The 14,387-nt window shown below is 45.9% G+C and overlaps 1 protein-coding gene across 4 annotated transcripts in view; it reads right to left on the bottom strand.

Annotated features, from left to right (window-relative positions):
- Positions 1 to 14,387, bottom strand: part of EVA1A (eva-1 homolog A, regulator of programmed cell death) — a 202,334-nt gene that overhangs the window by 50,506 nt on the left and 137,441 nt on the right. The window contains exon 1 of one of the 4 annotated variants that reach the window (XM_085057003.1): positions 13,630 to 13,895. The exons of 2 other annotated variants lie outside the window; for them this stretch is intronic. The gene's annotated coding sequence lies outside the window, so the exon portion shown is untranslated. Of the gene's footprint in view, positions 1 to 13,629; positions 13,896 to 14,387 lie in introns of those variants that run through there. One more of the 4 variants, XM_085057004.1, reaches the window with a different exon arrangement.

The following is a 14,387-nucleotide window of genomic DNA, read 5'->3' as shown; positions in this document are numbered from 1 at the left end:
CATTCCAAGAGTCTTGACACAATCTTTGTATCTGGTTGCTCTTTCTCATATAAAGCACATCAAATCCCCAGCTCTGATGCATGGGGGGAGTGAACTTTGCTGCTCAGACACATTTCTGATGTGGTTCTCAAACAATGTGGGAAAGACAAGTTATAATTCTCTTTGGCCAAGTGTAAAGCCCACCAACTACAAAGTGAAGCCGAGCTGAAAAACTACACTTGTCCTAATTTTCAGAGGAATGTAAAAAGAAATGAGAAACAGCTTTTTGACCAAGTATTTTTTTTAGCACTGCAATTTTTAAATTTTTTTTTTCCTGATCCATTATCTCATCAGTAGCAACACAGTTTATTTTCTGGCCTCCTTCCACAAGCTCTCTGGGTCAGATAGCAGTATTTGTTTTAATGTAATAAATATGGTTGTTAACCAAAAAGAGGCAGATGTTTATCCCCAGAATGTTCCCTACACGTTCCCAACCCCCTTTCACCAAGATTATTTCTTGTCTAAATTAAGTGCATTTAAAAACTTGTCTGTAGAAACTACTCCAGAGGCCAACAAATAACTGCTCCATAGTGGAGAATGATGTCCTGTGGTCTTCCTTCCTTCTGGTCATGCCCCTCACTGTTTACACCTCCCCAAAGCAGAGTAACTGTTGACAAATCACAGAAGCACCATTTCAGACTTGGTCTCAGAATCACAGAATGAGTCAGGCTGGAAGGGACCAGAGTGCCTCCTCTGGTCCAACCTCCCTGCTCAGGCAGGGTCACCCCAGAGCACAGGAATGTGTCCAGACAGGTCTGGAATATCTCCAGTGAGGGACACTCCACACCCTCTGTGGACAATCTGTCCCAATGCTCGGTTACTGCACAGGAAAGAAGCTCTTCCTCACATTCAGGCAGAGCTTCCTGGGCATCAGCTTCTGCTTCTTGTCCTATTGCTTGGCACCACCAAGCAGAGCTTGGCTCCATCCTCTGACATCCTCCCTTCATATACTCATATGCACTTATAAGTCTTGCCTTCTTAGTGCCAGGTAAAAGGTTTTTCTATGCATCAGCCCCTCTGAAGACTTAATGTATGGAGATCCTTACACCATTAGCCTTGACCCAGCCGTAGTGACTCTCCAAAAATAAAAGGAAAGGAAAAGCAGAAATCTACAGGAAGCCAGGTTCACAGCTGACTAAATGAAGGCAGATCAATCTGCCATTGCCAGAGCTCAAGCTCACAGCCAGTTACCACAGAGCCATCGAGAAGCAGCAACTATTGCTTGTCTGAGCCCTCAAAAGCCCGGATATTCCATCTCCTTCTGCTCCATCAGACATCCAAACTGCAGCTTTCTGCTCACTGGGGACCATCCTACAGCTCTGACAGCTGAGGTGTTGCTGCTCACTGATACAAGATCCAGTTTAAGGGAGCAGTGCCTCACCTTGCCTGACTTGGCCATTCCTAAGGATCTGATGGAAAGCTGGGTGCAAGATCAAAGCCGAATGTGTATCTAACCCCAGAGAAGAAGAACAGATATCAACAGCCCTGACAGGGAGCTCCAGAATTCCACAGGGACTTTGGTATCTACCTATCAGCCTGAATGACTTGGCCAGGCAGAAGTTGACTCAAAGCACCACAGAAGCGGGGGGAACATTTTAATACAGAGGCAGGAACATTAATCAGCTAAAAGAAAAACCTCCCTCTCCTCTGGGGCTTGCTTTGGTAAACACAGAAGACACAAGTCAACCAAACTGCCCAGCCAACCCCTCACCCCACATCCAGTCCCCTTGGCTCATTCCAGCAGGACGCTCTGCAGCTCCCCTCCTCTGAAGTTTGCTTACATTACTGCCTCCCTTTGCTGACATTGGCAGCTTTCTGAAGGCTTTGCATAACTATTTTTTCTTGGATATACTTAATCTATCTTATTTTTATCCCATCTGTGAGAAAAAGCGGCTGCAGCACAAACCAATCCACTCTGGCAGTGCCGCCAGCCCCGCAGATCCCATGACCCCCTCGCCAGGCTGCTGTGATGTTTTCTGTTTATTTGGTGCTGCTCTTGGGCACTCACCCATGTCCTATCCCAAACACACCAGGAATGTGCAAGTCCTCCTAAAGGCCTCTTTCAAGGTGAATTAACCAAGCCTCATGCATACAATATTGCTGAGCATGGACTTTCAGGCTTTTCTTTTTCCATATAAAGTTTTAAATGGGTTTAGACTGAAAACCTTCCTGAGGGATCTCACGTGTTCTGCTTACACAGGTCCTGCAAATGAAGCTGGATGTACTCCCTGGGAGAAGCTACTAGAGTTTAGGGAGTTTCCAGCAAGGATAAGTGGACCACTAATGTCACACCTGCTGCTTCAGAGGGATACAGGGCTAAGAGGAGAGGCAGTAACAGCTTTACCCATGTCAGCTGCTGACAATCATGGAAATAGCACTGACAAGGATGGTACCACAGGAAAAGCAAGGATGGGAGGCTTGTTGTAATTGCCATGAGATTAAATCCAAGGTAAATCTGTGGCTGTTATTATCCAGGAAGATGGACTGAATGGTCTCACTAGTCCTTTTTGACCTTTTATATAGGTACCTAAACAGCTGGGTTTGCCTGCTTCATGAGACAGTGTCCAGAGGGATGTGAGATGGTGGCCAGTGGTGGGTGCTACATACAGGACCATGTTGACTTGCCAAGTGCTCAAAAATTCTCCAGGAAAACAGGAATCATAGAATTATTTAAGTTGGAAAAGACCTCCAAGATCATCAAGTCCAACCATTAACCCAGCACTGCCAAGCCCACCACTAAACCATATCCCTCAGGGACACATCTACATGTCAGTTAAATCTCTCCTGGGATGGTGATTCCACCACTGCCCTGGGCACAATGACAATCCTCTCTGTGAAGAAATTTTTCCTAATATCCAATCTAAACCTCCACTGGTGCAACTTGAGGCCTTTTCCTCTTGTCCTGTCAGTTGTTACCTGGGAGAAGAGATTGATCCCCACCTGGCTTTGAGCTCCTGTCAGGGAGCTGTAGAGAGCAAGGAAAGTGAGGCTGTTTCTCTCCTTCTGCTACCCGAGGCAGCACAATTTTGATACTATGGTTTGGTAGCATGAACAATATGTCATTGTCACAAAGAGATCTGCAAAACCACTTCAAGCAACTATTTGTAAATCCATTTGGGTTTCTAAGTCCAAACATTTGTAAATCCATTCCCACCAACTGGGAATACATGAGTCAGTGACTCTCTGACAAATCTCCACAGTTTCTGCAGGAAAGCATAAAGACATCATCCTTTTTTAAATCAATATTTTTAATCAAAATTTGCTGAAGTAAATGAGTAAAACAAAGATTTTTATAAAAGAACCTACTGAAGTACTTAACTTTCCCTTCCACTGTCCCCACTTCATAATGAAGGAGCAGGACACAAAATGGTCCTTTTATTAAAAATAACTGACAGGTCAAGTTATACTCTTACACCACTTCACCATCTTATTTTAAAAAATTCATATCTAAACTTGCACAACATTAGAAAAGTATTTTCATTTATACATAATTTAAAAGTTGGGTAAACTTTGAATATTTACCTCTTTACTTTTATTTTCTGCCTTTCCATCACTAACTCACTGGCCAGCAAAGAAATGTACAGGCATGGGTCATCTTCATTTGTTTGTAGACTGCTTCAGACTTAGGGATTAATTAATTCAAAAGAACCAGAGTACATGGAGTTCTTGGGGAGAGGGATATAATTACTGCATTTTAAGTTCTTCTGGAAAAATGTTTAAGTGGCAATTTTTTGGTGTTAATGTCTTTTCCTGCTGCTCATTCTGGCTGGAGGCATCCTCCTGTCTTTCCTGACTAACATTCATCTGTTCCCTACTGAAATGCAGGAGATAAAGGAGATGCCTCCTGTGAGATTGGGTGGGGAAGGAGTTGTGGTCCACAGGTGAAGCAGGGAAACATAAAAGACCTGGAATGCTCATTTTCCTAAGGATTTCACTTAATCAAATTATCACCAAACTGCAAGCCGTTTCTAACCACTAATTACCCACTGCCTGGAAACTATTTTGAACAAATGTAAATGTACAAAACCCGGTTGGTGATAGCCTTGAAATGTAGATCCTGGGAAGCCTGTGAACTTTAACAACTGTGGAGAAACAAAACCAGAGTTTCTTTTCATAACTTTGATCCTGTTCTAGGGGCAATACGCAGGCACACGTAACGGATCTTTCCTTCCTCTCTATTTTCTTGCCAAGGATGCTTTTTGGAAACAGCACTGTAGCTACTCCAGACAGTTTATCCTCCAGAATACCTCAGATGTTATTGAAATAAATTCAATGTTATTTAAATGAATGCATGCTAGAACTTTTCTACAGTGCCTCCTGGTAAAGTGCAGCCATGAAGAGCTTACATTCAGACTGAAGGGGCCAAAAAAAGCTGAACTGAAGTCAAACAGAACAATTCAGTCTCATCCTACACTACCAGACTCTGCATGGTGATGGAACAGATTAAACACTTAGAAGAGGGAATGAAGGATCACAGGTGTTTCCCCAAAAACACTGCAGCCTGCCTTAGAACTGATTTCTCCTTCTCCTTTGAATCTCAGAGGAATGACTTGTCACTGTGTATTGCACCACAGTAGTGCCACAGCTAAATCAACGACCCAGGCATGGACCAGGGGGGAAAAAACCCCACAGATACCCTCAAGCAGTACATGGCTCAATGGAAACATGAAGGTAGAATTCCCTTCAAAGCCATGGAGATTTTAAGGTTTTTTTTTAATGAGTTTTCAATTTGAAGGGTCTTGTGGCCCTTTGAAATCATCAGGTTGTTTTCTGTAGACCAAAGTTCAAACCCTGATGGAGGTTCACAATGTCCATGTAGACATTTAGTTACAGTTTAGTTACAGTCTCCATCACAAAATTTCTGCTGAAAAGCAAGACCCAAAGCTCAGGAATTCAGTGAAAGAGAGGACAGAATAAATCATGCAGCTCCTCAGCTGCCTACCTTGCTACCAGGTCTTGAAATTATAATTGCCCAGAAATGAAATTTATGCAGGTGCAGAAGTTAAACAGGACAAAACCATGACACAGGCAAGCTGCATCCATTCATCAGTAAAGCAAAAGCAAATACAGATGAAATGGGAGATTTTTTTCCTGAGCTCCTGTTTAGAATCTGCTTTTTCTTCCAGGGTCAACAAAACCTCCACTTTCAAACTTTTGCGTATATGCTTCAAGAATTAGCATGTTGTGAGGTCTCGCTGCAGACAGCACATGTTTTCTCAAGCAATATATACAACAAAAATTCATGGGGGTTTTTTCTACCCTTCCCTCATTATTAACACAAAGCAATCACATCGAGTTTTTCAATTTCCCAGCACGCCACTAGCAAGAAGGAATGAAACCTCTGACAGATGGCTTTGAGGTAGCACCCCCACTTTGCAGTTGGATAAGATGACCTTCCTCGTGTCATAGATGTTGGACTGGTGAAGGTCACAGGCTTCCTTGATCTTCCAGCTGCACTTGGTCTCCTCCTCAGGTCCATAGTGGTCCTGTGGGGCACATTAAGTCCCAAGAAGCCACTGTGACAGGGATATAATTTAGGATGCTTGCGTCAAGCTGTGCTTTGTTGAAATAACTGTAGGCTGTCCAGGAGACATGGAAAGGCAATGTAGAAACTTTTATGCCCACTTCACAATGTTGCTTCGCTTTAGTAGGTGGTTTTCCTCAAATCATTGCCTGCATTCCTGTATTTCACAGAAAATACCTTCATTCCTTCCTCTCAAGGTCAAGTTTTCTTTTGCTGGTTGCTGTATGTTTTCAGTTCATCTCTGAGTTGATTCACACTATGTGATCTCTGCCATGAGGGGAAAGAATCAAAGGTCAGGAAAGCTCTGGTGGTGTTTCTACAGCAGTGAGATCCCTAGTAATGAACATTTCAGGTTCTGGAACTTTACCGTCTGTGCTATCACACAGCTCTGTCACAAGATCTGTGCTCAAGCATTAGAACAGGCTGCCCAGGGAATTGGTGGAATCACCATCCCTGGAAGTATTTAAAGAATGTGTAGATGTGGTGCTAAGGGACATGGATAAGTGGTGAACACGGTGGTGTTGGGTTAATGGCCTGACTCAATAAAACTAGAGGTCTTTCCCAACTTTAATGTTTCCATGATTCTGTGATTTTAGTCCGAGACTACTGGTAGCCACCAGAGAAGCTCAGGAACCTGCATGCGTCAAGTGCATGGGAAAGGTGAACCCCTGGAGCACTCAGTGTCTTCAGACACAAGTGCTTCAACCTTCCCAAAATTTACCTCCAACATCTGTTGTGTCCACCAGACATCAGCACCTTGTCCTTAGCACCTGTCTCAGAGAAGAGGTGACAATTCCCAGTTTGTTATCCATCTCCTCATAAATGTTTGCAACATATAATTCAGAGTTGGGAACCTATTAGTCTGATTCTGGAGTCCACTTGGACTACTTTGACAACACCATTTACATTTGCTTTAAGGATATTTTATATACTCAGGAGGGGGTAAAAGCAACTTAATGTACCTGAGTATTGGTCCCACAAAATCTCCACCTTTCCTTTAACTGCTATTACTACACAAAATGGGAACAGCAAATGTTTCAGAGAACAAATTGTACAGGTTCAGGGCAAATGGGTGCAGAGGCTTTAACATTGTTGCAGTGCCAGGAAAATGAACAAATTTGCCCCCTGGGTTGAAGCTAAAGGAACAAAATTCTTGAGCCCTGCCTAAAATCACATGGGTCTGTTTGGCTCGTCTGATGTTGTTCCATGGTGATTCACAAGCATTGCTCTGCCTTGCTGTGTGATGCTTGGCAGACAGCTGCAGTCAAAGCTGTGCAGAGAGCAAACCAGGGCCCTGATGCATTCTTTTTCTTTTTTTTTTTCTTTGCAAGCAAGCTCCTGCTTCAGAGACAACTCTAGAAAACTACAGAACAGGCAACGTCCAGACAGAATTAGTGTTGTTGGAAAATAAAGCCAGATTGCATGGCCTGATAGCCATATGATCCCCTTCTAACATACACATTTCTCTTAGCAGCAACAACAGGCAGTGCCTCACACACTGCTTTGCAAATAATGATTAAGGTCGAGAATATTTCCCCAGATTGTAGCCTATCCTTTGCACCTGCAAAACCTGAGTTATGAAAAGTTGACTTGAGGCCACGTTTAATAAAAGCCTTACCCAGGTGTCACAATAGCAAACCTGTAGCCATTCCACCCAGCCACATGACCTGCAGCACTTATTTTAAGTGTTGAGGCATTCAGCAGAGTCAGAAGGAGTCAGGAGCACTGAATTTCTGAGGAGTGACTCAGAACCTGTACTGAACACGTAGAGCCCAAGGAGACAGGGTGTCTGGGAAGGGCAATTAGGTGTTCCCTCATGTGCCCAGTGAGGAGGTGCTGAGAGCCAGCCAGCTGGAAACACCAGGGAGATATCTGAATAGGCACCTGCCTCCTGGCTTGCTCCTCGCAGAAGCTGGCTGACATAGCACAGAAGCCTTTCCTGAATATCAGCTGGAATATCCCACAAGTGGGGCATGAGGTATTCACCACCTGGCACAGCATCCTCCTGAAGGACAGGTGATGCAGACCATGCAGGGAAGCACAACCTGAAGGTGGAGGTTGATTAAATATGACCACAGTGCCTATGGTGTACTTCTGTCTCTCTGGGAAGGTTTTCTGCTGCCACTGTTGCTGTCCTTATGTGAAACTCATGTTTTGAAGCAGTTTGTCAGGAAGCATTAGCATGCCTGGCAGGTTTGCCTAGCCTGGGCTCCTTCAAATAAGCAAACAGAACGAAGGGAATTCCCAATTTTGCATGTTTAAACAGTAAGACTGAAAGCTATTTAGAGTCCTGCTGACCAAATCTCAGATCTCACAGGCTCAGTGCTGTTCAAGCCTCCTTAGCAGGCTGAAGAGCACCCTTCTGACTTCTGAATTGCAGCAGAGAAAGAAAACAATTATAGAGCTCTTCAAGAAAAAAAAAGGAAAGAAGGATGACTAGTCACCAACAGGTGATCATTCTCTGCATCCACTTCCTGCTTGTGGGAAAGAGATAAGGGATCTTCCCTACACTTTAGGCACATCTTTACCCCTTCATTCCTGCGCACACCTGTCACCACACACTGCTGTGACATTCATGGCATCATTGCTCCCAGGAGAGCTTTTTGTACTTGCTCTGTAATCCAAATCCAGTAAATACACATTAATCTAATTGCAACCATTGTATCAAGCTGAGGAAAATGAGAAACTTCAGCTTACAATGTGCCAACCATTCCAAAAATCAGATCACTGTGGATAATAAACAGTGAGAAACAACAAAATAGGAGTCAGAGGAATTAGAGTCTTTCATGGTCACTGATGTAGTAAATCAGCGCCGCAGTTTAACACAGACAAATGTAGTGTAAAGTCATATATCTGAGGGAAAGCACATATTTAAATGTGACATTCATGCAGTACACTAGCCAGGAAAATGAGGCTGATTTCATTAAAGAAAAATAAGTCTCTGAAGACTATACAGTCCATGGATACATTAATAAAAAAGAAGGGAAAAAAAATAGTCCGAGCATAATTTAGGCTATGTCAGAGGGGAATCACAGTGACTAGGAAAATGAAAGGAGCACGAGATAGATTTTATTAAGTTGGTGAAATAAGTCTGGATGGGAAACTCCAGAAGACTTTCTTACAGGTAGTGTGTCAAGTACCAGTAAGGATGATATGTCAGCTTCAGCTGCTGTCTCCATCCTTAGTACTGAGTCTGATGACCAAGAAGCAAACTCAGATTTAATTGGCAAGCTCCCAGTATATATTTAAGCTAGCTCCTAGTATATATTTAAGATAGTGCCTGAATATTTAAATTATGGCAACTTCAGATGTTCTCAGCTCTTCACTGCATCAGTCCCTATAGAAACAACCCCCACTTCAAGGACAGGCATATAGAAGAGAGCAGCGATTAGTGGTTTTTCCATTGCCAATGGTCAGCAAAGGAGGAAAACATTGAATTATCATGGTCACAGAGGAAATCAGAGACCAGATCTGTGTTTTCTTCATAACCACAGAGCACCTCTGAGAACTCTCTAAAGTGCAGGTTAAAAGACATATTTGTTCCAGTGAAATCCAGCCTCTGCTGGTGTGTGAGGGAACAGACTGCTCCATGCTCCTCAGGCTGAGAGCAAACTAATTCTGGCCAAGGACATGGGAGGAAAACTACTTATTTTTAGCAAAACTGTGGTTCTGCATGGGTGCAAATGGCCTTGGATGCACTCTGAGACTCATCCCCAGTGAACTGCTGGGAACTTCCATCAGGAAGATGAGGTCCAAACAGCTTGAGCTGTGATTTCCACCAGTGGCCCTCTGGAAACCAGGCAGCTCAGGGAGAACACCTCAATGCTGACCTTCCTCAGAGGCCAAATTTATTCTCAGCAGAGAAAGAAAACCTCTCACAGTTGCCAGATTAAGCTGATCAAGAACTAACAAGAACTGAAGAAGCAACAGGAGTGGCCTCCTCCACACTGCCTCCAGAGGAAAATCTGGCTTTTATTACAAAATTCCAGCCTGGAGCTTCCTCCCACAGGATAGACCAAGGAGGCCCAGACTTGTATGAATTAACCAAAATTAACACTTCCAGGGAGGGAAAGGATGATTGAGGGAATTGCTGATGTGATACAGAGGCCTCTCACCTCCTCTCACCTCCTTCTCACCAGTTCAAGTCCAGAAGTCAGGAGGAGGGAGAGAAAGCCTCTGACTTTGAGAACTTTGTTGCCCTTAGCTGATTTATGGGGAAGCAAGTGACTGCCACAACTACCATCACGTCAGGCAGCCCCAAGCCAGAGGACAGAACAAAAACTGTCCTTCTCATCTCCACAATAATCCATTCTAAAGAGCTGTGGGTTGCATGTGGCAAGGCTCAGACTGATAGGGAGCTCCAAGCTCCACCAGCAAATATGTATAAAAATAGCCAAAGCAAACAGGATTCTGTTTGGGGATGGAAGGAGGCAGGCACCTTTTTGGCCAGCAGCAGGGATATGGTCTGGTTGATCCTGACCATCTCCACTCCACATTGTCATTGCTATAGCAATGTCCCATAAACAGAGCAGAGATCAGCAGCTCCCTGGAGCAAGGAGGCAGCACTGTCCTCAGGTAGTGGCACTGCATTAGAAGAAGGAAAACAAGAAATTTGTGCAGGCGAGCTGAAGACTCACTAGAGCGTGTAAATGTTACCTAAATTTGTGCATCAGCATTTAAATACCACGAGAACTGGAGCTGGAGCTAAGCAAGAGCAAAGCAGATGAACACAGAGTGTCTGATTCAGCCTGGGGAGACAGGGAAGCACAGGCAGCTGGGAAGAACCCACAAACTGGGCCAAGGCTACCCCAAATGCTGCTGCTCACAGGAGAACCCTGTGAGAAACTAAAGCAGATGGCAGCCAACATGCTGGTGGGTGACAGCAGAGAATCCTTGGAGCAACCTCGGGCAGGACAGGGAGCACCACACCAAGCTCAAGCACTGAAGCAGGAAAAGCAGAACAGAGAAAAGGACCACCAGCACCAGGAGAAGCCACCAGCAATGGGAGATCTCTCCTAGAGGTCTCAGTGGCCATCGTGGGTTTGTGCAGCTGCAGAGGGGTCTGGCTCAGGGACGAGAAGTAGCACAGACCTGCTGTTACAAAGCAGGACTTGTCTGCCCTGCCCTTGTGCAAGATGAGAAAGGGGGGAGGGAAGCACATGCTCATCCCACCTTCCTGCAGAGACTTCCCAGCCTGTGGCCTCTTGGAATACTGGTTCCCCCACTGCAGTGGAGTGGCCGCTGAGAGAGGCTTTACTCAAGGTAGTGCTTTGGTGAGGTAATCTAAGACAACAGGATTAAACTGAAAGAGACAATTTATGTTGTGCAACAGGAAATATTTCCAGACAGTAAAGTCTGTGGGGCTCCAGAGCGCTTTCCCAAGGTAAGCAGCAGAACTGGAATGGCCATCCCTTGGCTCATCTGTCAAGGCTGCTCAAGCACTGTGTGGTGTGGTGTGGAGAACATGCTTGCACAAGGAGAAAGACAGGACAGGGACCCTGGGTTTGCTGCTGTTACAGCAGTTCTGTGTAAAAACAAGGACCCAGAATTTGCTTATACACAGAACAAGTTTCTATTAGCAGAAAAAAACATGATATTTAGGGCAAATAAGAAAGCCCAAAAAAAAAAAAAAGCCAGAAAGGTTTTGGTGGAACTTGAGACCCTTCAATTCCTGTCATGATCTCACCCTGAGTGGGTTTCTCTTGTCTTCCTTTCTCCTTCACAAGTGACAGAAAAAAAGCAGATACTAAGGGACTGACTCTTACCTACCCTCCACTGCTGTAAATCAGGAATAATGTCACTGTATCATCAGGGGCGATGTCAGTTTAAAATGAAGTGGGTTCACATTTAAATCAAAAAAAAATTACGGATGAAATTATATTTACCTCCCAACACAGCACATAGGTAAAGTTTTAAGATAGTTTAGAAACTGACTCCCAAAAACTGCACTTGAGACAGAGGTTCATCTCTCAGCAACTGTATATATGGGTGGATTTCTAAAGGACTGGAGGTCCTATCCCCCCTTCAAGCATCCAAACCAGCCCCTGGAGCACAGTTAGCCCCCTAGTCACCTTGCACAGGCAGTGATTTCATTCACCTCATAGCTGACTTGCCTGGTGGACCCCTGCAAAAACACCAGTCTGTCACCCCATTGCCTTTCACATCGAGAAATAGAGAGCACAGCTCCAGGTAAATGCTGTTTCTTAGGGTCCTAAGAGGTGCTGTGAGCCACAGGTTCTCTCCTCCCTCTCTTACATGAGCTCATTACTCTCTTGGCTATGTCTCTGCTAGTAAACTAACCCCTGCCAGAGCCCATTCTTCAGCCCTGAAGCCAATTGGCACGGCCTGACGTCTACATACTATTAAATTCTCTTACACTCTGAAACAAGGTGGCTGCATCCAAACTGCCTCCTGGAGTGTCCTGGCCCTTCCTAAACTCCAGCAGCACCCAGAAGTTGTCTCAGATCAAGCCATGCGTGGTAGCACAGACCGTCAAGACCAGCTCACTAGGACATGTATAAGCCAGCTGTGAGTATACTGAAAGAGTACTGAAAGTGAGAATACTGAACACTTTTTGATAAATCTTTAACGAGTGTCACAGCACTCAGAAAGAGTCTGGGAGATTGGAAGACCCAAAAAAGGATTTCCTACTCAACTTGATTTAAAAAAAAAAAAAAAAAAAAGAGTGGCTTTCATATAGGAACTGTGAAACAAACCTTGAGCTTTCACCTAGAAACTGATTCCAGCCAAAGTTGTCAGAGATGTCTCCTGGGTCCCCCACTGCTCATGGAAGCACAAGGGTGCCAAGGCTGGACAGGGAGCTTGAACTTTCCCCAGCCATGGCAGGTGATATGCCTTGGCTGGAGACTGGGTGAGCCCAAAGCCCCCTTCCTACACACCCATCCTGTAACTTCTTTCACCACTTTTCCTTTGGGGAAGGGGGGACAGAGAGGACTCTACAGCCAAACTAGCATAGAATGAGAGGGAGTTGAGGGAGCAACATGAATCAAGCAATAACTAGGAGGTAAACACACTGTACACAAAGCCTTAGGATCATTTTTCCTGGGGCCAACTCCGAGGCTTTTATTGCCCCACTTATAATTAGCTGGTAAATATTGTACATATAATTGACCTTTCTAAATGCTGCTGAGTAGCTGGAGGTGCTGGGAGCTAATCCTGCCTGTGAAGATCTGGGGTTGTGCTGCACTGACTTTATCAGCCGGTGTGTAATGTTCTGCAAGCGCTTTTTTCCCTCGCTTACTGACACATTGAGATTTACTGCCCTGTGTCAGTGAGTTCAAGAAAGCCTTTTAACTCTGAAAGCTCCGGGAACCGGCTCCAGCACATGCTTCAGGATTTATCCGCCACTTTGTTACGCCTTGTTTGTCCAAGAAACAGTCAAGACTGAACGAGTCAGGAATGACAGAAATAGTACATGAAGTCACAGTTGCTCCACTTAAAAGCACAAGCGTTTGTGTCTCTTTCCTACCAAATATATGTGCGTTCAGCGAGCAAATAAGGCAATGGCAGAGGAAAGGCAACACAGGCAGGGTTTTACACATGCCAGCTGAGTTGTGCCTGCTCCTCTGAGCGAATGTAACACAGATTTCCACAAGTATCAGCTCTTTCTGGTCAGAAAAGCAGTCCCCGGGACTGGACACACTCACAAACCCCTCAAACACTGCCGCAAGCCAGCCCTGGGAAAAACCTGTGAACACCAAACTGAAGCTAAAAGACACACGTAAGAGAAAACGCTGAGCAGCCCCTGCTCTTTGCCTCACCTCCGCTCACTGCCCGGCTCTGTACATCCCCGTGCTGCTGTCCCTCTGTTAAGTAGCCCTTTTTCCGTCAGTCACATCAAGCCACCAGCGCCTGCAGCACAGCCCCCAATGCCAGCCCTCGCAGCTGACCTGTCCTACGGAGTGAGACGCACACCGGGCTCCTGTCCCCTCCCGTCCCCAGCCGCCCCTCGCCCACCCGGACACCCAGCACCAGCATCCCCCTGCCACCCCCTCCCCACTGCCTGCACGGAGAAGTTTGCGAGAGAAGGATGGCTTTGCTCTCACCGCCTCAGGTTCCCAGCAGCCTGGGAAGTGCAGCGAGCTGCGTGGGGAGAAGAAAGTTGTTGCAGCGTTCGTTCCTTGGCGTTCCTGGCAGCCGGTCGGGAGCTGAGCCCGTGGGGACAGCGGGAGCAGGAATGAGGCGTGACAGGCGGGAGCGTGAGGTGTGCCCAGCGCTGTCACATCCTCCCCAAAAGCCGGCGGCCGGCAGGCAGGGAGGGAGGACGCCCTGCGCGTCTGCGGGAGGGTTGGAGCGCGGAGCGAGAGTCGGGGAGGGCAGCAACAGGAAATGACACAGAAACTTCACCAGGCTCCAATCCAAACTTGGCCCCTGACATGAAAGAGAGGGGAGGCAATTGGGGGCGGGGGGGGGGGGGAAGAGAAATTTTTCCCCCTCATTAACCAGCGTAAAAATCTGCTGACTGGGGAAAAAAAAAAAAAAAACATCGCTGTGACAAGTTTTATTAAAGCAAGGAATGAAGGGGGGTTAGGGGGGGATTCCCATCAGAGTTTATTTATTTGAGCAGGAGTGATGTTAGACACTGAGAGCATGATGCCGTTTTCAGCAGTTTCCTGGCTTTTCTGAGCTCTCGAATGCTCCAGCGTGTGGCTAAGGGCAGCAGGCAGGAGCAAGGTCTGCCTGCATCCATCCTGCCGGCAGCTGCTGCCCCAAGAGCACAGGCAGCTCTGCCCGGGGCTGCTGGAGTCGCTCCGGAGTGCAGCACTGCCCGCAGCTCCCAGAGCCGAGGGGATGCGCCGGGGCT

This window comes from Lichenostomus cassidix, chromosome 3 (assembly GCF_008360975.1).
Source record: "Lichenostomus cassidix isolate B80296 chromosome 3, HeHo_3.0, whole genome shotgun sequence".
NCBI lineage: Eukaryota > Metazoa > Chordata > Aves > Passeriformes > Meliphagidae > Lichenostomus > Lichenostomus cassidix.
Note: the sequence above shows the minus strand (reverse complement) of the source record. Positions and strands in the feature narration are given on the sequence as shown.